Consider the following 23931-nt stretch of genomic DNA (forward strand, 5'->3'; position numbering starts at 1 on the left):
AACGCTGAGAGGTTGTGGCATCCATTTGGAATCTTCCCCCCTATAAACGATTGGGCCTAGGCAGAGCTACAACAGGTGTCCCTAACTGATTTCACAGATGGAAATTTGCAGGGCTGATGCATGAACTTTAAAATCACTGTGATTTCGACACTTGGGGGATTTATGAGCGAGATGAAGTCCTCTCACCGGGATAGCGGCAACTGCCGCTGGGGAAAGGGGAAAGATGCAAGGCAGAGCCTCCCTAATTCTCTAAATGAGTAACTCTGGGGGGAAAGGAGAGAGAGAGTTTATGTTGGTGAGAGCTGCCATAAAGTAGTGGTTTCCCAAAAGAGAAAATGTGGCACTGACAATGTTTAGTATTCTTAAAGCCTTCCCAAACAGCATTAACATCACTGGGAGACTTTGCCACTGTAATCCCTGCAATCAAGCCTCAGGAAACAAAGCTACACAGTAAATGGGAGTTCCAAAGTGGGACTTCACCAAGTTAGCACTGGGATAATGGGCCATAACATAGGACAAAAGGCTGACTTGGTGATTGATAAAGATCAGCCCAGGTATTGGACAAAAATAGTGACACTCAAGATCTATGACCATGAGACATGACATCCTCCCTCAATAGAGAGAAATAGTAATGGCGTCTTTTTGTAGGCACTAACTTCGCCATTGTTCATTGGACAAAGCCTATGGAGAAAATGAATAGCATTTTTGTAAGGTCTGTGGTAAAGACAGGCTTAGGAGATCTTATACGTTTTGTTCTATGAGATAATCTTCATCAGCTAACGTCACTTTTTGTGAATTTGTAAGAATTTACGTACTTTAAAATACACATAAAGCACATAAAGGCTTGATAGTTCATAAAGGTCATGTTAACTGACTGCTATTATCTCAGAACAAAACGTATAAAATCTCCTAAGACCTTATTTTCAGTGTTTATTCCAAAACCCTTCGCCATTCATTTTTAATAAATAATAAATTTTTCCCATAGCGATGGCTGAACGAACCAGAGTTAACTCATTTCCGTGTTTTAGGACTACAAGCTGGCAAGCTCTATTCCTGAAATTCCAAATGCATCCGAAACCATTATATGGATCAAAGAATTCCCATACGGGACATATGGAATGTTCCTTTTGCCACCCCGGACGTTCCAAAGAGTGCCTAACCCTTTAAAACTATGGGTCGCTTCATTCCCACAGCAACATTTTCAACTGATCAGAATCTTCCTAAACTGCTTAGCATGCCTAAGAGGCTTGACGATTTTGAAACAAACGGATGTGTCGAACTGTAAAAAGACTCCTTGACTATCTGCAGGCAGAACAGAGCCTTACACGTACTATATAACCCACCTCACTCAAGGGGCGAATGAAAGAGTGCTGTCATCGCCAGTCGATGGGGAGCACTAACTTCAAGACTGCTCCTGTTGCACACACACACACACACACACACACACACGAGTCCCCGCTACCATTTATTACCTATAAAACCCCTGTAGTAAAAGATTCCGTAAAAGTCTCGGTAAAAACACAATCCTTGTCTTCTGTCTCCAATCACAACAAGACAAAGAAAATGGGGAAACATTTCCAACTGAGTCTGTTTGTTGCCGTCCGACCTTTCCTCTACCCTCCCTACTCAGCTTGCCACAGACACCATTCCCGAAAGTTTAATTGCTCGGGTGAAGAAGTCTATGGTTCCCTACTAGACCAACAGTGGATGTGCTGCGCTGACAAGCTGGCCTGGCCACGCTCAACATGTATCCTCTAAAACCATTCTGCTTGCAAACTCCTTCCGATAGCACCGGGGTGCAGAAACATGGACATGCGAGGAAGGGTCCAGGGAGCAATGAGAAGATCTCGTTACTTACCTACTTCAGACAGCTGCCTGTGGATCGTCCTTTTCACGGTTGATCAACACAACCCAAAAGACACTAGAAATTTCCCAGGAGAAGTTTTGTACATCCTATCCTTGCATTATATTCCTCTCTTTCTGCAGTCGGTCCTGTTTTGTCTCTCAGAGAGAAATCCAGGACGTTGTGAAGTTATACTGTATACCCCGGCTCAACCTGCATTGCTACTTCCTCTCCGAGCTACTGCATCGAGGTCTGGATTTCAGCTGACTGCGCTGGGAGTCGAGCTGTTGACATTGCCTGTCTGCCTGCCCCCTCCCTCCCTCCCTCCCTCCCTCCATCCATCTCCCCTCTGCTCCCTCGCTTATTCCCTCACCCCTCCCCTTCTGGATTCCAAGCCCTGCATATGACAGCATGCGTGTGTAAGTCTGTAAACCAGTGTGAGAGTGGGAGTCTGTATGAGTGTGTGTATGAGTGTGTGTGTGAGTGAGTGTAGGTGTGTGTGAGTGAGTGTACGTGTGTGTGTGTGTGTGTGAGTGAGTGAGTGTAGGTGTGTGTGAGTGAGTGTACGTGTGTGTGTGTGTGTGTGTGAGTGAGTGAGTGAGTGAGTGAGTGTGAATGTGTGTGAGTGTGTGTATTTGTGTGAGAGAGAGTGAGAGTGTGTGTGTGTGTAAACCAGTGGGCGTGTGTGTGAGTGTGTATGTTAGTGAGTGTGAGACAGAGTGTGAGAGTTAACAGTGTGAGTGTGTGTGAGTGTGTGTATGTATTTGAGTGTGCTTGTGTGTGAGTGAGGGTGAGTGCGAATGTGAGTATTTGTGAGATTGAGTTTGTGTGTGAGTGAATAGGTATGTAAGTGAGTGTGTGAGAGAGTGAGTATGTGTGTGCATCTGTGAATGTGTGTTTGTGAGTGTTTGTGTACGTGAGTGAGTGTGTGTGTGAATGTGAGCGTTTGAGAGAGTGTGTGAGTATGTGTGTGTGTCTGTGTGTGTGTGAGAGAATGTTTTGAAAAGAAAAGGCCATTCAAGATGGTCTAAAGCCTTTTTGGCATCAACAGCCATTAATGATGAATCTATATCTTGTTTTTTTGCATATTGTATTAAACTGAAACATGTTCTTGTATTGGTTTGTGTCTATTTTTAATAAACCCTATTTGATTGATATGTATCAAGTCTGGTAAGACTTTTGCCATTCTATTGCTTATAAGCTTTGTTATTATTTTATTGTCACAATTTATTAAACTTATTGGTCTATAAATCAGCATGGGGACTCTCCAGATTTTCCTGGTTTTAATATAACTTAAATAAATAATACATGTAACTAGGAAGTACTGAATTTGGTGAATGTGTTGTCATTTGTGTAAATAGGGGGGCTACTTTGTCCCAAAATCTTGAATAAAATTCTATGGGAAAGCCACCCATTCCTGGTGCTTTTCTCCATGCTAATGTTTTAACATTTTTTTTACATTTTACATTTTTAGTCATTTAGCAGACGCTCTTATCCAGAGCGACTTACAGTTAGTGAGCGCATACATTATACATTTTTGTTTTGTTGATTTCATCTTTTATACTGGGAATCGAACCCACAACCCTGGCGTTGCAAACGCCATGCTCTACCAACTGAGCTACCTCTCTGCCGGCCATTCCCTCCCCTACCCTGGACGACGCTGGGCCAATTAACAGTTCCTAATATTTATTCTTGGGTGATCTGTTTTTAGTGATTATTTTTTGTCTGCTGATAATTGCTTCACAGTTGTTGAGTCTAAGAAAGCTATTGGATCCACCCAACGGTTGTTTAATTCTGATTTATGTCCATTTTCATAGAACCTTTTAAAATTGTAATTCATCGCGTTGTTGTTTCTAATTACCCATTTTGTATCTTTATCTTTTAAAATTATAACTGGTTTAGCATGTATTGATTTTGTGAGAGCTGCAAGATATTTACCAAGTTTATTTGCCGTTAAGTAGTATGCTTTATTTGTGTTTAATCTTCAAAAGTAAAATATCGTATTTCTGCTTAAGCGTTCTCTAAGACAGTGACTTATTTTACTTTAATTCTAATTTCTAAATTAGATAAACTCAATCTATTGATAAACTAAATATTGAACAACAATAGTTCCAAATTATACAGCAAATAACGGGCATTATTGTCAACATAAAAAGTGAATGGAGGCGTTTGCCAGGTGGAGTTTTAATGTTCGTTCACGTTCAGAAATTGCGCACTGAGGAATTTAGTGTGAAATTTAGGCAAAGGTTATAAATGAGGCCAGGGCCTTGGGAAATGGTTTTAAATGATCTTATCATGATAGTATCAGGGTTTGGGGAGCGCAAAGGGAAGCGTCAGAAATGTGATACTCTCTTCACATAAGCCTACATGTCAGAAGTGCTGAAAATATAGAAATTGAGATAACCAAATTGGAAACACCGTCATTTTCTCAGTCCAACTCTGAAGTAATTCCACAGAATCATATTACAAAGGCTAAAATTGCACAACATGAATGAATAATCTATACAAACACTAACAAGCGGCAAGAGGATATTGAGTTATTGGGTTCTCGGGTCCGTACAGATCCAATTTTCCAAATGAACTTCCACCCAGACCACACTCACACAGTCAAAGTCACTGAAGAATCTATAAGCAAGCAGAGCTCCACGTGATCAGCACAGCAGCTGCAACATCCATTGATGACCTTTGACCTATGTTTATCAAACTATGGGTTACTGACCAACATTCCATAGTACCCCATACCCTTAGCTAGACTGTGCTAAAGGTACGTTCTTTGAAGTGTCAGGTCAGGTGTGAATTTATTTGCTTTCGCACAATCCTAGTTTTAGCCATCTTCTGAAGAGATTCGACAAGCTGACAGTCCCCTCTGATGTATTCCAATCAATACACATTAATTCAGCCATGCATATTCCGTGGAGCTCGGCCGCATGCAAAAGAGCTGCTGAAACATTCCATGGCTATTGAAAAATGCTACCTCTTGGTCAAGGTTAAAAATTCGAAACAACTAGCACATCACAAAATAGTTGTATTGAATGTAGTTTGTTTGATCAATTTGTTGAACATTTGGCACCACTAACATTTGCAAAATGACGGGATTGTACTATGAATTCAGATCGGGGTCAAGGTCAATGGATTAATTAACATTCTAATAGAGTCCTTGTAACCAAATGAGAATAGTGGGAACCCTTTATACATTGCATTTGGAAGTATTCAGACCCCTTGACTTGTTCCACATTTTCTTACGTTACAGCCTTATTCTAAAATTGATTAAATAAAACATTTTCCTCAATCTACACACAATACCCCATAATGACAAAGCAAAAACAGGTTTTTAGATATTTTTGCAAATGTATTAAAAACAAAAACAGAAATACCTTATTTTACACAAGAATTCAGACCCTTTGCTACGAGACTCGAAATTTAGCTTGTGTGCATCCGTTTTCCATTGATCATCCTTGAGATGTTTCTACAACTTGATTGGAGTCCACCTGTGGTAAATTCAATTGATTGGACATGATTTGGAAAGGTACACACTTTATTATATAAGGTCCCAAAGTTGAAAGTACATGTCAGAGGAAAAACCAAGCAATGAGGTCGAAGGAATTGTCCGTAGACCTCAGAGACAGGATTGTGTCTAGACACAGATCTGGGGAAGGGTACCAAAACATTTCTGCAGCATTGAAGGTCCCCAAGAACACAGTGGCCCCATCATTCTTAAATGGAAGAAGTTTGTAACCACTAAGACTCTTCCTACAGCTGGCCACCCAGCCAAACTGAGCAATCGGGGGAGAAGAGCCTTAGTCAGGGAGGTGACCAAGAACCCGATGGTCACTCTGACAGACCTCCAGAGTTCCTCTGTAGAGATGGGAGAACCTTCTAGAAGGACAATCATCTCTGCAACACTCCACCAATCAGGCCTTTATGGTAGAGTGGCAAGACGGAAGCTACTCCTCAGTAAAAGGCACATGACAGCCCGCTTGGAGTTTGCCAAAAGGCACCGGAAGGACTCTCAGACAATGAGAAACAAGATTCTCTGGTCTGATGAAACCAAGATTGAACTCTTTGGCCTGAATGCCAAGTGTCACGTCTGGAGGAAACCTTGCACCATTCCTAAGGTGATGTATGGTGGTGGCAGCATCATGCTGTGGGGATGTTTTTCAATGGCAGGGACTGGGAGACTAGTCAGGATTGAGGGAAAGATGAACGGAGCAAAGTACAGAGAGATCCTTGATGAAAACCTGCTCCAGAGCGCTTAGGACCTCAGACTGGGGCGAAGGTTCACCTTCCAACAGGTCAACGACCCTTAGCACATAGCCAAGACAACGCAGGAGTGGCTTTGGGACAAGTCTCTGAATGTCCTTGAGTGGCCCAGCCAGAGCACGGACTTGAACCCGATCGAACATCTCTGGAGAGACCTGAAAATAGCTGTGCAGCGACGCTCCCCATCCAACCTGACAGAGCAGAGAAGAATGGGAGAAACTCCCCAAATACAGATGTGCCAAGCTTATAGCGTCATACCCAAGAAGAATCGAGGCTGTAATCGCTGGCAAAGGTGCTTCAACAAAGTACTGAGTACAGTGTCTAAATGTGATATTTCAGTTTATTATATTTAATAAATTAGTTTTTGCATCATTATGGGGTATTGTGTAAAGATTGATGAGAAAAAACTACAATTTAATAAATGTTGTGGAAAAAGTCAATGGGTCTGAACATTTTCCAAATGCACTGTATATTACTCTTTACAAAAAAAATAAGGATTAGTCAGCATTATCTGAAACAGGTGCAATATATACAGTGAGGGAAAAAAGTATTTGATCCCCTGCTGATTTTGTACTTTTGCCCACTGACAAAGACATGATCAGTCTATAATTTTAATGGTAGGTTTATTTGAACAGTGAGAGACAGAATAACAACAACAAAATCCAGAAAAATACATGTAAAAAATGTTCTAAATTGATTTGCATTTTCAAATGAGGGAAATAAGTATTTGACCCCTCTGCAAAACATGACTTAGTACTTGGTGGCAAAACCCTTGTTGGCAATCACAGAGGTCAGACATTTCTTGTAGTTGGCCACCAGGTTTGCACACAACTCAGGAGGGATGTTGTCCCACTCCTCTTTGCAGATCTTCTCCAAGTCATTAAGGTTTCGAGGCTGACGTTTGGCAACTCGAACCTTCAGCTCCCTCCACAGATGTTCTATGGGATTAAGGTCTGGAGACTGGCTAGGCCACTCCAGGACCTTAATGTGCTTATTCTTGAGCCACTCCTTTGTTGCCTTGGCCGTGTGTTTTGGGTCATTGTCATGCTGGAATACCCATCCACGACCCATTTTCAATGCCCTGGCTGAGGGAAGGAGGTTTTCACCCAAGATTTGACGGTACATGGCCCCGTCCATTGTCCCTTTGATGCGGTGAAGTTGTCCTGTCCCCTTAGCAGAAAAACACCCCCAAAGCATAATGTTTCCACCTCCATGTTTGACGGTGGGGATGGTGTTCTTGGGGTCATAGGCAGCATTCCTCCTCCTCCAAACACGGCAAGTTGAGTTGATGCCAAAGAGCTCCATTTTGGTCTCATCTGACCACAACACTTTCACCCAGTTCTCCTCTGAATCATTCAGATGTTCATTGGCAAACTTCAAAAGGGCCTGTATATGTGCTTTCTTGAGCAGGGGGACCTTGCGGGCGCTGCAGGATTTCAGTCCTTCACGGCGTAGTGTGTTACCAATTGTTTTCTTGGTGACTATGGTCCCAGCTGCCTTGAGATCATTGACAAGATCCTCATGTGTAGTTCTGAGCTGATTCCTCACCGTTCTCATGATCATTGCAACTCCACGAGGTGAGATTTTGCATGGAGCCCCAGGCCGAGGGAGATTGACAGGTCTTTTGTGTTTCTTCCATTTGCGAATAATCGCACCAGCTGTTGTCACCTTCTCACCAAACTGCTTGGCGATAGTCTTGTAGCCCATTCCAGCCTTGTGTAGGTCTACAATCTTGTCCCTGACATCTTTGGAGAGCTCTTTGGTCTTGGCCATGGTGGAGAGTTTGGAATCTGATTGATTGATTGCTTCTGTGGACAGGTGTCTTTTATACAGGTAACAAACTGAGATTAGGAGCACTCCCTTTAAGAGTGTGCTCCTAATCTCAGCTCGTTACCTGTATAAAAGACACCTGGGAGCCAGAAATCTTTCTGATTGAGAGGGGGTCAAATACTTATTTCCCTCATTAAAATGCAAATCAATTTATAACATTTTTGACATGCGTTTTTCTGGATTTTTTTGTTGTTATTCTGTCTCTCACTGTTCAAATAAACCTACCATTAAAATTATAGACTGATCATTTCTTTGTCAGTGGGCAAACTTACAAAATCAGCAGGGGATCAAATACTTTTTTCCCCTCACTGTTGTCACAGCAATTTCAAGTACAGTATAAGAAAAATATACAGTATTAAGGAAAAGAGCAAGTCATTGATACTCATGAGTCAAGTCTTTGTATAGGTATACCAAAACTAAATGAAAAGCATCTCTGTCCATGAAGATGAGATACACAAAGACATACACAGTCACAACACCCAAACCTCCATCCCCCTCTACTGATACTACTATTCATTGATTCATTTTCAAGGGGCAGCCATAATGTTGTTTGTCATCTTTCTCAGGGGGACAGAAGACACAGACTCGCCAATGATAATGCTTGGACACATTCCTGAGCAAGCTCTAGGGACAATTCCATTAGCCCAGCTCCCAGCCCGGCCTGTCTACTTCGCTACTAGGCCTATAGTTCATCTCACAATTCAATGTAGCCTTGTACACCGTGACCACCCCAGGCACACTGATTGACAGGATGAAAATGAAATTGGTTATTTGTTGTGAATAGGGATGCACCAAATGTACTCAAGATATACATTGACAAAACAACTTAGGAACATCAGAGCACAAATTATCCCAAATTCCATCTGTTATTCTTCTCTCTGGATTGGGTGTGTTTGTTATGACTCGTTGTTATTGCAGTGTGCGCTTTCCAGTAAAATAAAATGAGAGGGTAGAAACCCTCGTCTGCGACACCATACTCTTGTTCTGTACGCCATAGGACGGACCATAGAGTGGCCTCCCCAGAGTCCTTTTCACAGATCCTCTAAAATCAGTGATTTCCAACCAGGGGTACCAGGACCCCTGGGGGTACTTGGCCTATCCACAGGGGGTACTTGAGAAGACTCATGAGACCATAGGCCTACTGCTCAAATGTACACTCCGGGCAGTTGGTGGTACAGTAACCAAAAAAGGTTGGGAACCACTGCTCTAAATCACTCGGGTGAACTTGCACTGCACCCTGGGTAATTACGTGTTACTGATCGGTGTCTCCCGCCACCAAGGTTCTATGTTTACCCTCGCTTGTTGAAATGGGAGGTAAAGGAGTGCGATGGGCAAACAAGTTCAATGGTTTATTGGAGCATTCCACTGAGAGTTTCTTCTACCCCTAGAGGCCAGTGCAGAATGGAATGACGCAAGGCCCCACAGTACCTGTCAATCACTTGCCAATCATTCAGGACTAGCTTACAGGGAGGCTTGCGGGGTGCAGTCTGAGGATTCAGCTGCTGCTACAACAGAGGCAATGTTATAGCTCTCCTAACAAACGCTACATTTAGTCAGTGTAAGAAAAAGGAAACTTGGCACTTGTATGGAGTTGGACAAAAGGTGGATGGAACATTGGATACGATGAACTGGCCGTCCAGGGTGGTCTCTGTAATGCCTCTATAGCAGCTTGAGCCTCTTTTTCTCCCTTTCTGTTTCTTCTAGTAGGGAGGAGTAGTCAAACTCAATAAGGTGAGAAGAAGCAGAGTTTCTAAGAATCCATTGAAAACAGCATAAAGCAGCCTCTGAGGTCAACTTTGCTGGGGCCTCACCGAATGGAACCAGACAGAATTGGAAAGAGTCCTTGTGCCGTTGCCGGAGCTGAATCACGGCAAAAGTCATGTTTTACGACGTGTTGTTCTTTAATGCATTATTGAGGGTTTCTCTTGGCCAGAAAGTCAGTCTATTTCTGTTTGTTTGGCTCGAAAGGAATTCCTGGGACCGCACTTGAAGCATTCTCTCTGGTGCCCGCACATAAATGAACTGGCAAAGGAGGAAACGTCGCTGCTCGCTCGACATGCTCATACTGTAGCAGAAACTTGACAGGGTTACTTGGCTAAAAACTATAACTGACAGCAGTAACCAGCAGACACATTTTGTGGGCATGAACAAACTGTAGGCCACCAATTAACTACAATGACCAATGTAGTTCCAATATGCAAAAACACAACCTTTCTAAATTTAAAATTTTTAAGTACAGTACATTTATGGTCAGTGGTGGTGATTTGCCACTGCACCTCACACACCAGCTACATACTACTGTTCATATGTTGCTAAATAATACATTCTGCCCCTTTTTCCCACTCTCACTCCTCTCTCATAACCAAGGAATGACCACCGACAACCTCAACTCAACTGTCTACTCAAAGTGCCAAGTAGCAACCTAGCAATTTAGCATTACTTGCACCCTCCAGGCCCAACCATTGCTGTTTGTATGGGTCACTTAGTAGCCACTGGGCCTCTGAATACCTATTTTGTCCACGAAGCAGACTGGGCAGGGTTAGAAGTCAACCAACCGCCTGCACCCTCAAAGCTTCTCACTGTATATATGGACATGTGCCAGCTACATTCTGTCATGTTTGGAGAATGGCCTGGCATCGCAAATGACTTACTCACGATGACAGCTTCATCATATTAACTCATGCAACAGTTATGAACGACCAAACAGATTATTATGAACAGATAACTTATATACATCTTTATGCAGTTCTACTTGTTATGAGTGTAACGTTTGAAGATGTGCGCTCAAACAGACTGCACGGATTGGACATTTTTTAGGTTCACACAGTAAGCAGCCTGATTCTGCCTTATCAGGCCACATTGCGAGTGTTGTCAACGTTCAGCTTTTGTTTGAGTGTACAAAAAGAGCGCTGTAATGTGTCTAGATGAAGAGTGAATCAAAAATAGAAAATACAGTAATGATACTTGTATATAAAAATGGCTGACCCTCGGCTCATTGCTTAGAGAAGCACTAACACTGTACATCCAGGTGTGTAAGAGAGAATAATATGAGGACAGAGAGAGAAAAGGAGGGTCTCTTTGCCAGTTCAAACGCATGGTTTATATATTCAAGATGGTATTATATTGGTACCATGGGGCCGCTCCATAGAGTGCAGCTTCAGCTGTGCATGGCAGACATTACACTTTATCACTGTTTCTTTTTACTGCCACTAAAAGAACCCAGCTCAAATAGTACCAAAACATTAAGGGGAGATTTTTAGGAGGGAGTTCTTAATAAGAAAAAAGCTTTTCCATGTGCAAAAATGTCCTTTCTTAAACTCTATAAAAAACTGTAAATCAGTGCTTTTTCACCCCTTGAAAGTAAAGTGCTTGTTCGTTTACAGTGGAACATGTCTGGAAAGTTTGCGATTGGAAAGTGAAGGGTCCAAAAAAGTGCCTGGTCCAAAACGACTTCAACCACAAAAGGTAGCTCTCAAAACAAACAAACACTCACTATCACTGACTAAGCAACAACAACAAAAAACGAACTGGACCAGTTATTAGAAACGTAATGAACCATGAATCCACAGCAAACTTCCCTCGTGGTCACTAACCTCTTCTTTAGCCGTCAGTAGTTAACCTTTTCTTTAGCCGATAGGGTGCTGCACTGAGCTGTAACTCTGTCTAATGTAGTCCCCAGAGAGAGGATAACCATAACAAACACAGCAATTCCTGTTTATCTATAAAGATGGCTGGCTGGAACAATCTGTTTCGATGGGTGAAGTTGCCACTAGATGCTGATCTTTGGTAAATTTGTAATTTTCCCCACTAGTGGTTAAAGCTAGAATCCTTAATTACTACATTCATTTTTGACTAATTAATTAATTAATTAAATATACCCATTGATTCTTGAAGAACAAAACAAATAAGCCTTAAAACATGGTTAAAACTATAATTGTGATATCATGGATGGTCAGTCCTTGCATACATCGCTCTTGCTTCAAATTTGATAGTGATTACATTTCTCCAGGCCCATCCCTCAGCATTTTACTAAAACACAGGCAGGGTGACGTGTTTTTTTTTTTTTCTATTAAGGATTCCAGCTTTACGGTTAGAGATTGGGGGAGGGGAAGCAGATTTTAGATCTGTACCTAGGAGAAACTTCACCCTGAAGCAATCCATTGTCCTTCCTACTGAGTCCTTTATTTCACTCCTTTATATTTTATTGAACCAAAATGAACACAACTAAAACAGATGAAAAGTACAATGATAGCTGAGTGTTGTCGAAGGTTGTGAAATTAAATATCAGCAATGGATGTTGTTTCGTACTGTGATTCGGCTGGTACCTAGCTGAACTCGGCTAGCCAAACCGAAGGACTGTGCCCGCATACTCCTTTAAAAGACCTTTGCTTGAAAAAACAAGAAAAGAGCGGCAATAGTACTGTTTGTCCATTTTGAGACGTCGTAGCCATTACACACTTCGTCAAAATAGTCTGAATTAATCTAAGATAACTCAAGAAATCTGTCATTAATTTTGACGGTTTTGCCGAAGAGATCTTGGTCGCGCAACTAACTAACTAAGATGTTTGGTGCAGTATTTTTCAATGAAAGAATGTGCATGAAAACGGGTCGTCTCTCGTAGAATGACAACAAAGACTTTATATTGAAAAATCCCTACTGTTGACCAATCACTGACGAAGGAACGTAGACTTCGATTCCAAACTTCGGCTTGCCGCCAGAAAATATGTTGTGTGCCCGAATTGCCGAAAACACCCTCACCGAAATCCAAAATGAATCCAAAATCGTCACAAATATAATATATGCACAAACTCTACCAAACTGTTTCGGCTGGGAAGCATGTGGACGTCTTTAGGCTCCTCAAACATCACATCCGACAGTCTCCAAACCACAGCTGACCCTGCCCATTATTCAAGCGCGCATGCCTTGTGTGTCCCCGAGCCCTGAGAGAGAGAGTTTCTGTCTTTCATCCCTCCCTCCTTCAGTCCAGCAACCCTCTTAGGGAGGAGAGGCTCTCAGTCTGATTTACAACTACCGCCGCTCCTCTTGGACGCCCGGTCTGCGTCCCAAATGACACTCTATTCCCATAGGGCTTGGTCAAAAGTAGTGCACTATATAGGGAATAGGGGGCCATTTGGGACGCAGACATGGACATCCTGTTCTCCAGAGAGAGGGGAGGGATCCCAAATTTACATTCCTCCAAGGCAGGGCGACCCCTGGGCCCTCCAACCGAGTCACGTGGAAGACAATCTGAGACAGTGTGATGTGTTGTTGTCCATTGGGTCGTGTTGTACTGAAGTGGAACCATTAGCCCAAGTCCTTGAAATTCATGGTTTCAGTATTATGTAAGTGTTACCCTGTTCCTTCTATTCTGGGATGTATTCATTCCCAAGAGTTTATATTGGACAAATGCAGGTAGGTTTCTCCCTGTTTTGTTCAGTTTGCTTCAGTTTAAGAAATGTTTTGCAACAGAATCGGTGGAATGAATAAACCCTGCTGATAGCTAGCTAATGAACTCCCAGTCTCATCTTCTGGAAGCTATGAGAGGGCTTCGTAAATTAAGTGAACACCACGAGACCAGATAGACAGGTGTGTGTGTATGTGTGTGCAAAATGGGCTGTGGATTACTCTCCTGAGTGGTGTGAGTGGTCCTGTTGATTGGAACCAGCTGGGTACAGCTAGACCCTACCGCTTCAGCACACGCCATTCGCCACACGTCTCAAGATCAACCCCCAACTACGAAATTACACTTTCAAACACACACTCTCCATCACTCTCACCTCTAGTTTGGTTACCGATCTGTATGCCCTACCCCCAAGGGCAGCTTATTAATTTATTTCTGAATGACTACAGTTAAGGCTTGAACACACCTATACAACTACCGCCAACTGACTGAACAAAAATATAAATGCAACATGCAACAATTTCAAAGATTTTGCTGAGTTACAGTTCATATAAGGAAATCAGTCAATTGAAATAAATTGATTAGGCCCTAATCTATGCATTTCACGTCACTGGGCAGGGGCGCAGACATGGGTGGGCCTGGGAGGGCATAGGCCACCCGCTGGGGAGCAAGGCCCAGCCAGTCAGAATCTGTTTTCCCCCACAAAAGGGCTTTATTACAGACATAAATTCCTCTGCAAACCCCCTACCCCCCTCTGATGATCCTGCAGGTGAAGAAGCCGGATGTGGAGGTCCTGGGCTGGTGTGGTTGCATGAGGCCGGATGAACGTACTGCCAAATTCTCTAAAACGACGTTGGAGGCGGCTTATGCTAGAGAAATTAACATTCAATTATATGGCAACAACTCTGGTGGACATTCCTGCAGTCAGCATGCCAATTACACACTCCCTCAAAATTTGAGACATCTGTGCCATTGTGTTGTGTGACAAAATTGCACATTTTAGAGTGACCTTTTATTGTCCCCAGCACAAGGTGCACTTGTGTAATGATCATGCTGTTTAATCAGCTTCTTGACATACCACACCGGTCAGGTGGAAGGATTATCTTGACAAAGGCTAAAATGCTCACTAACAGGGATGTAAACAGATTTGTGCACAAAATGTGAGAGAAATAAGCTTTTTGTGCGTATGGAACATTTCAGCTCATGAAACATTGGACCAGCACTTTACATGTTGCGTTTATATTTTTGTTCAGTGTATATCTGGCAGCGACTGACTACATTCTGGGCAGAGTCTTTTTAACAACTGTCCATAGATGGTTCAGTGGATTGTAGTTCGGTAGATGTGTAGAAACATTAAGTCATGTGGTTAGACTACAGTTGAAACAGGGCGATCCTCACTCGCCTTCATGGGCTACGAGGCAAAGTTAGTTTCAAATACAATGTCTTATGACATTGTTTAGGCCTAGGTGTTTTCAGCAGTTTCAGAGCACAAACACTCATGACTATGGAACGACCCCTCTACATTATTATTTCCCTATCAACTACAAGGAAATCGGAGAACATATATCAATGAACAACAAAAGTCTGCATGTTCAACCTCCACCGAGCTCAATGTGGAGAGGTGTATTGAATTCTAGCTGATGTATCACATCTAGAGCTTTACTACAGTATTCACCCAATGAAACAAAGTTTCCTTTATAGGAGTGGTGAAATTGCTGTTGCATTTAATTGAGCTGTTGCACGGCTCATCGGCATCAGTAGTCACGGCGCCTTCGATGCAAGTTGCCATAAAGGTCAGTCAGTTTAAGCTAAAGATATCTGTTTTTTTGCATTGGATGCGCCTCAATCCACCGCATCCGCCTATGTCGCACTTCCGCATCAGAGGTGAAAGGTGACAGAGCTAGAGAAGTGTTTATCAGACCAAGAGACATTCCGACAATCGGTCTTCTCACAAAATCGTCTGTAGCGTCTGAACGGTTTGGCCTAGAAACTATTATGACCCCTTTATGGAAAGATGAGACTCTCATGAAAAACAATGGTGTTCTCCGTTTTGACAGCCGATCTGATAACTTCTGTCTGTAGCTTTCGAACAGTTTGGGCTACACACTAATATGACCCCTCTGTGGAAAGGTGAGACTCTCACGAACAAGTACACTACCGGTCAAAAGTTTGGACACACTTACTCAGTCAAGGGTTTTTCTTTATTTTTACTATTTTTTACATTGTAGAATAACAGTGAAGATATCAAAGCTATGAAATAACACATATGGAATCATGGAGTAACCAAAAAAGTGTTAAACAAATCAAAATATATTTTATATTTGAGATTCTTCAAATAGCCACCTTTTGCCTTGATGACAGCTTTGCACACTCTTGGCATTCTCTCAACCAGCGTCATGAGGTAGTCACCTGGAATGCATTTTAATTAACAGGTGTGCCTTCTTAAAAGTGAATTTGTGGAATTTTTGAGCCAATCGGGGGTGGGGGTATATAGAAGATTGCCCTATTTGGTAAAAGACCAAGTCCATATTATGGAAAGAACAGCTCAAATAAGCAAAGACAAAATGACAGTCCATCATTACTTTAAGACATGAAGGTCAGTCAATACGGAACACTTCAAGAACTTTTTAAGTTTCTTCAAGTGCAGTCGCAAAAACCATCAAGCGCTATGATGAAACTGGCTCTCATCAGTACCGCCATAGGAATGTGTTACAGGAGGGAGTCGCAGTTCCGGAGCGACCCACTAGGTGTCATCCTCCAAACAACCTTAGGCACCTCCTAACTCACATTCGGGACTAATCATCTTCCTATTGGTGTCACCTGTGTCTATCTGATTCACCTGTGTATTTATGCACTCACTTCCCTGTGTTCCCTTGTTCAGTTTTCTCTGCTAGTTTCACACCAGTTACCTCTGCTGCAGAGGATAAGTTCATAAGAGATACCAGCCTCAGAAATTGCAGCCCAAATAAATGCTTCACAGAGTTCAAGTAACAGACACATCTCAACATCAACTGTTCAGAGGAGACTGTGTGAATCAGGCCTTCATGGTCGAATTGCTGCAAAGAAACCACTACTAAAGTACACCAATAATAAGAAGAGACTTGCTTGGGCCAAGAAACACGAGCAATGGACAATAGACCGGTGGAAATGTGTCCTTTGGTCTGATGAGTCCAAATTTGAGATTTTTGGTTTCAACCGCAGTGTCTTTGTGAGACGTGGTGTGGGTGAACGGATGATCTCCGCATGTGTATTTCTCACAGTAAAGCATGGAGGAGGAGGTGTTATGGTGTGAGGGTGCTTTGCTGGTGACACTGTCTGTGATTTATTTAGAATTCAAGGCACACTTAACCAGCATGGCTACCACAGCATTCTGCAGCGATACGCCATCCCATCTGGTTTGGGCTTAGTGGGATTATCACATGTTTTTCAACAGAACAATGACCCAACACACCTCCAGGCTGTGTAAGTGCTATTTTACCAAGAAGGAGAGTGATGGAGTGCTGCATCAGATGACCTGGCCTCCACAATCCCCCGACCTCAACCCAATTGAGATGGTTTGGAATGAGTCGGACCGCAGATTGAAGGAAAAGCAGCCAACAAGTGCTCAGCATATGTGGGAACTCCTTCAAGAATGTTGGAAAAGCATTCCAGATGAAGCTGGTTGAGAGAATGCCAAGAGTGTGCAAAGCTGTCATCAAGGCAAAGGGTGGCTATTTGAAGAATCTCAAATATAAAATATGTTTTGATTTGTTTAACACTTTTTTGGTTACTACATGATTCCATGTGTTATTTCATAGTTTTGATGTCTTCACTATTATTCTACAATGTAAAAAATAGTAAAAATAAAGAAAAACCCTGGAATGAGTAGGTGTGTCCAAACTTTTGACTGGTACTGTACATGTCAGTTGCTCTAGGACGCCCACAGGCCTCACAAGACTCACCTTAAAGTCCCCCGGTACCAGTTGAAAAAAATGAATGGAATAAATGGATACTGTTTAGTGGCAAAAGTAAGGGGTTAAATACATGTTTTCTGATCTTTCTTATATTTCTCAGATATAGGACAGACACTTCAGAACAACCTTCCTTCAGATTTTTTGGGGGGACTATCTGTTGTTCAAATAATTTTAGAAAATGGTATACTTCAAGGAGTCTTAAAATTCTAAATCAAATAGCAAAATGATCCTTGTTATGACATTCTTAAACCAAGCGCAAGAAGTATGAATGCCCTGACTTCTGCAGAGGCCATATCACCGTAAATACTGCAGACGTTGGAATGACCATGCAGCACCTTTAATCCATTGCGAAGGATGGCACAGTCCAAGAAGAAGGGGAGTGTGGCTAAAATGCATGTCTCTCTCCAATGCACTCTCTCCCGCCAATTTGTACACATTCATTGTTTCATAACTTCATTGTGTGAATTGTTTGCCCTCATTGTTAGTGTCTATCAATTCCCCATTGCTTACATTGTATATCATCAGTAGTAGCCTACATTTACCGTTAATTCCTATTATTTCCAATCTACAATGTTTGTTTGGTTATGGTAATTTCTGTTAATGCATTCAATATATCATTATTCCAGTCTTTTACCATTCTCATTGTCAGAGTGGACACGTTGTTTGCAGAGTACACAACCTATGCTACAATTGTGAGTAACAAGTGTTGGTTTATTTCATTCCATTTACGAGTTTTGTCAATTTAGTCATTGTCTTTTGTTTGGAGCACTCCTGTCAATGTTGAGTAAGGCCGCGTAGAAGTAGGCCTATAGGATACCAGGCCTGCATGCAAATGTAGGCTTATAAATGTGCCCATTTGGGGATCTGATAGTATTTCTGATTGGCTTAACGCACCACCACTAATGAGCTGTGGAGCTTCTCAAAGTAGTGTTTTCTTCACCTCAAACAGCAAGCAAACAAATTATGTTTTTACATCTATTGAGAATGACAATAGTTCCAGCTCTCCCCCTTTCGGTAACAACTCAGCGTGAAAGGGAAAAATGTCATGTTCTGATCCAGTGGAAACGTCATAAAATAGGCCTACCTGATGATCTCTTATCCCTTGCGCAAAATAGCCTACATCTGTGTCTGTCCCGAGCTCACTGGTGGGGGAAACTGAGGGCCCAGAATATTTTATACAATGTTACAAGTTTGCTAGCGTGGGCTGGACCCAAATTGATAGTTGATACAATGTTTCAAGTTAGTTCCAGACAGGCCATGCGGAGCTAATGTGATATATAGGATATTTATTTTTATCAGAATCATTTATACCAGCAGGCTGCAATGTTTTGATTTGTTGGCTTTTTGTAGGCAATTTTTACATCGTTGGCAATGGCAATATAACTTACTTTTTAGGTTTGTAGCATTTTCATGTAGATTTGGATAGAGTTTTGATTAACCACATGATAATGATTTTGAGATACGAAGACGTTATTATAAATTAAATGAAACTGTTCCACGAAAACGTGCATATGAAAACCATAACTGGCACGCAGATCAGTAGAAATGTTAAGATAAATTGGCATTCCACATGAGAAAGGTTGCCAACTCCTCGTGTAGCCTAATACCAGCAACTTCAGGAGAGTAATGGCAGAATCTGCGAAAGTAAGCACGAGGGGAAGAGGATGGTCGGGTCAGGTTTAGGTTTTTCTCTTATGGTTATCTTGATATCTGTCTCCCTCTTGAGTCATTTGTGTCTTATTTAATCAAATAGCATCAGACAAGCATATAGTTGATGTTATTAAAACACATAGGGGTGTGTCTATATATGGAAAAATACATGTTTTATAATTTCGACCAATCAATTTGTCGAAAGAACAGACGACTTTCGGTCGACCAAGATTTTGTTTAGTCGGCACAGCCCTACTCAGCTGTTTACCAAAATGAGCGAAGGGAAGCTAACGATGCATAATTATGTAATCACCAATTGTGAATGAAGAACAGGGCGGGCCATTCTACACTCCAAGAAAAAAAGGTTCCTTACAGAACCAAAAAGGGTTATATTGATTGCTTCATATATGGAACCCCTACAAGTTATACAGTGCCTTCAGAAAGTATCCAGACCCCTTCACTTTTTCCATATTTTTTTGTGTTACAGCCTGAATTTAAAATGGATTAAATTTAGATTTTGAGTCTCTGGCCTACTCACAATACCCCATAATGTCAAAGTGGAATTATGTTTATAGAAATGTTTGCAAATTAATTAGAAATGAAAAGCTGAAATGTCTTGAGTCAATAAGTATTCAACCGCTTTGGTATTGCAAGCCTAAATAAGTTCAGGAGTAAAAATGTGCTTAACAATTCACACAATAAGTTGCATGGACTCACTCTGTGTGCAATAATAGTGTTTAACACGATTTTCTAATGATTACCTCATCTCTGTACCCCACACATACAATTATCAGTAAGGTCCCTCAGTCGAGCAGTGAATTTCAAACACAGATTCAACCACAAAGACCAGGGAGGTTTTCCAATGCCTCGCAAAGGGCACCGATTGGTAGACAATAAAGCAGACAATGAACATCCCTTTGAGCATGGTGAAGTTATTAATTACAATTTTTATCCTGAATACAAACCGTTATGTTTGTTTGGAGTACCAATCTTCATATGTGACTCGTTTCAGGAAACTAGGCGTATGTCACACGGTACTATTTCACAGGAGAGCAATTTGAACAGAAACTTTTTTTTTAATCAAAATGCATTTTTTTGCAGAAATGCCTTGTGGAACAGGTGAACTTTCATGTGCCTTAATAACAAACTTGTATGCCATCTGTAAATACGAATACAATTGTTAAATTACGAGCCTAGTTGGTTTAGCTACAGAAAAAGACAGCAACCTTCCCGTTAGCCATGATTGGCTGAGATAATGAGTGGGCTGGACATGCCGAGAGATGAGTTCGGATTGGTCTGCCATGTAGCACGCTTCTGTCTATTTGAGCTGGTCAATATGTGTAGGTAATCCTGTCTATCGCGACTTTAAAAAATATATATTGCGTAGTAGAACTGTATAAGTGTTGCTCTCCACTTTCTGGAGGACCGGGTTTTAAGAAATCAGTGGAAATAGAGTATGATAGCTAAGGCGATGGAGAAAACACCTGTCTCCAGATTACATCGTCAAACTAAGGGCAACCATGGCATCAGTGACGGAGAGGGAGAAGCGTCCATCCATGTATTCGGGTAAGATAGTCTAGCTAGCTAAATATTCAGATATTACAAGTTTCAAATTTTGTCAGAAAGTCGTTTTCATTTCAAGTTAAAGTGTACTGTTAGCTAGCTAACTCACTAGCTAACGTTACGTGTATGATCTGTGTATTAATATTATTTGTATTTCAGAGCCATTTGCTTTGCTAGTTATAGCCTAATGTTAGCTAGCTAACATTGAACCTGGTTGGTTAGCTACAGTGGCTTGCGAAAGTATTCACCCCCCTTGGAATTTTTCCTATTTTGTTGCCTTACAACCTGGAATTAAAATAGATTTTTTTGGGGGGGGTTGTATCATTTGATTTACACAACATGCCTACCACTTTGAAGATGCAAAATATTTTTATTGTGAAACAAACAAGAAATAAGACAAAAAAACTGAAAACTTGAGCGTGCATAACAATTCACCCCCTCATTTCCTTGATGGCCAAAAAGCTAAATTTTAGTCTCATCTGACCAGAGTACCTTCTTCCATATGTTTGGGTAGTCTCCCACATGGCTTTTGCTTATTTTTTTCTTCAAGCAATGGCTTTTTTCTGGCCACTCTTCCGTAAAGCCCAGCTCTGTGAAGTATACGGGTTAAAGTGGTCCTATGGACAGATACTCCAATCTCCGCTGTGGAGCTTTGCAGCTTCTTCAGGATTATCTTTGGTATCGTTGTTGCCTCTCTGATTAATGCCCTCCTCGCCTGGTCTGTGAGTTTTGGTGTGCAGCCCTCTCTTGGCAGGTTTGTTGTGGTGCCATATTCTTTCAATTTTTTAAATAATGGATTTAATGGTGCTCCGTGGGATGTTCAAAGTTTCTGATATTTTTTTTTATAACCCAACCTTGATCTGTACTTCTCCACAACTTTGTCCCTGACCTGTTTGGAGAGCTCCTTGGTCTTCATGGTGCCGCTTGCTTGGTGGTGCCCCTTGCTTAGTGGTGTTGCAGACTCTGGGGCCTTTCAGAACAGGTGTATATATACACTGAGATCATGTGACAGATCATGTAACACTGAAATAAAGTCCACCTGTGTGCAATCTAACTAATTATGTGACTTCTGAAGGTAATTTGTTGCACCAGATCTTATTTAGGGGCTTCATAGCAAAGGGGTGAATACATTTTTAATACAAGTCATTTTTTTTCATTTCACTATGTCCATTACATGAAATAAAAATAAAAATCAATTTAAATTACAGGTTGTAATGCAACAAAATAGGAAAAACGCCAAGGGGGATGAATACTTTTGCAAGGCACTGTAATGGGTATTGTAATCATTTTGATTACAGGCTGTAACAACCAAATCTGGAATAAATCAAGGGGTATGAATACTTTCTCAAGGTACTGTATACAGAACCCAAAATGGTTCCATATAGAACTCTACCTGCTTGACTGGTTCCAGAGAAGAAGAAAAAATAAGAAAAAATTGAATAACCAAGATTTATTTTACATAATTTATTATAAATAATTCATACATACATACCTCCTCTCAGTCTGCAACAGTATTCTAATGGCTTCATGAAACATAGGCTAGTCCTCTCAATTGACTACACACTGAAACACTGATATAAAATAAACAATTAACTAATTGCCAATGTCAGGCTGGGTCTGTAGCTCTATATAGCATATCCCATAATACAAAATAATATTTATTTGAAAGAGTTAGCTGGCTAGCTTCTAAAGTGGCAAATTCAAGTAGCCTACCTTTTTCGGTTTAGCTAGCTAAGTTAGCTTGCTAGCTACAGTAGCTTACAAACGTGCTGAAATTCGAATAACATTTAAACATGATTTATCATCTGACTTTGGCTTCATACTTCGACTTCGTCTCGGGCCTAACACCACCCAGGCCAATATATCCTCCAAACACTGGCTTCTCGTGCATTATCACTTTTATACAATAGGTTACCAACATATTCAAATAATGATTTACATATTTTCATAACAAATGTTATATTGATGAATTTATTAATACTATTTCATCCTTCCACAAGGTATAGTCCCGACACAAATCTAGGGTTAGTACCTAAGCGTGGTCGTTCGTTCTATCGGTTCGGTTGCCAGAGACACGACCGAGTCATTAAGTATTTTTGTTCTAAATGTTTCATTGCCATACTGGCTGGCGACGTTCTTACCCCTTGCTTGCTGGCTAGCCAACTACGGCTAACTTATAGTCATGTCAAACAATGCAGACAGTAGATGCATTTGCATTTGCTTCAGCTGTTTTCTAGTGACATTTATTTGGATACATCCATAACAATGATCTAATGAGGCGTGATTTCGCCTAGCATAGAAAATGTGCTCTCAGGACACTGTTGTTCAGAGGAGCTAGCCAACAACACAGCTAACACAATAACTTCAAACTGAATCTGGAAAGACTGCAAACTAGCTGCACTTCATTTCGTTTGACCTTTTTCAATTGACATTTCTCGTCATATCCATAAAAATTATGCCAGCTGATTCATGATTTCGACTGGCTGAGAAACGCTGCCTGCCTGTGTCTCGTCCCGACTCCTACACGTTCATTACTATGGCACAGCTGGAGATCGAATTTGAATATTGAAACAATGTTGCAAATGTCGGAGAAACAGACAGCAAGGTTTATACAAATCTCCACTGCTGAAAACTAAATGTTAGTCTAAAAGAAATGTGAGATAATGTCTAGATGCTTTTTATAGTGGAGATCAAGTTTATAACTTGCCTGGCTGGACTGATGAGACAGTGGACTGATGAGACAGGCATTTTAACGTCATAGATTTAGCTGGTGGTAACTTGTGGAATAGACATCAGCTGGAATGCGCTTTTAACCAATCACCATTCAAGGATTAGACCCACCCGTTATATGAATTTGAATTAAATAATTAACTTTGCTTACCTTAATACATTGGTAGGCTACTTGCAAGTTTGTTCAACCACTGTCCTCTTGCATCGTCATGTTGGAATGGATTGGCAGTTGGTTTTTGAATCGGAATGGCAGTTACATTTTGAATTGACTGATCCAAAAGGTTTTATACAGAACCCCTTTTTTATTAGAGTGTATGCTTGAATTAAAACACATTATTAACTCTTGCTTCTAGCAAGCATTTACTTTGCAACAGCACAGGTTTCTGTGAACCTTGCCGTTTGCCACTCACACATTGGCAACAATGAATTTGATCTTCCCTTTTTTATTAATTTTTTTATTTCACCTTTATTTAACCAGGTAAGCCAGTTGAGAACAAGTTCTCATTTACAACTGCGACCTGGCCAAGATAAAGCAAAGCAGTGCGATAAAAACAACAACACAGAGTTACATATGGGGTAAACAAAACAAAGTAAAAAATACAACAGAAAATATATATGCAGTGTGTGCGAATGTAGTAAATTATGGAGGTAAGGCAATAAATAGGCCATAGTGCAAAATAGTTACAATTTCGTATTAACAC

The 23931-nt window shown here is 41.2% G+C and overlaps 1 protein-coding gene across 3 annotated transcripts in view; it reads right to left on the reverse strand.

Moving 5' to 3' along the window:
- Positions 1-23931, reverse strand: part of daam2 (dishevelled associated activator of morphogenesis 2) — a 215432-nt gene that overhangs the window by 143122 nt on the left and 48379 nt on the right. The window contains exon 1 of one of the 3 annotated variants that reach the window (XM_045211644.1): positions 1859-2092. The exons of the other annotated variants lie outside the window; for them this stretch is intronic. The gene's annotated coding sequence lies outside the window, so the exon portion shown is untranslated. Of the gene's footprint in view, positions 1-1858; positions 2093-23931 lie in introns of those variants that run through there. 3 annotated transcript variants of the gene reach the window in all.

This window comes from Coregonus clupeaformis, chromosome 37 (genome assembly GCF_020615455.1).
Source record: "Coregonus clupeaformis isolate EN_2021a chromosome 37, ASM2061545v1, whole genome shotgun sequence".
Lineage (NCBI taxonomy): Eukaryota > Metazoa > Chordata > Actinopteri > Salmoniformes > Salmonidae > Coregonus > Coregonus clupeaformis.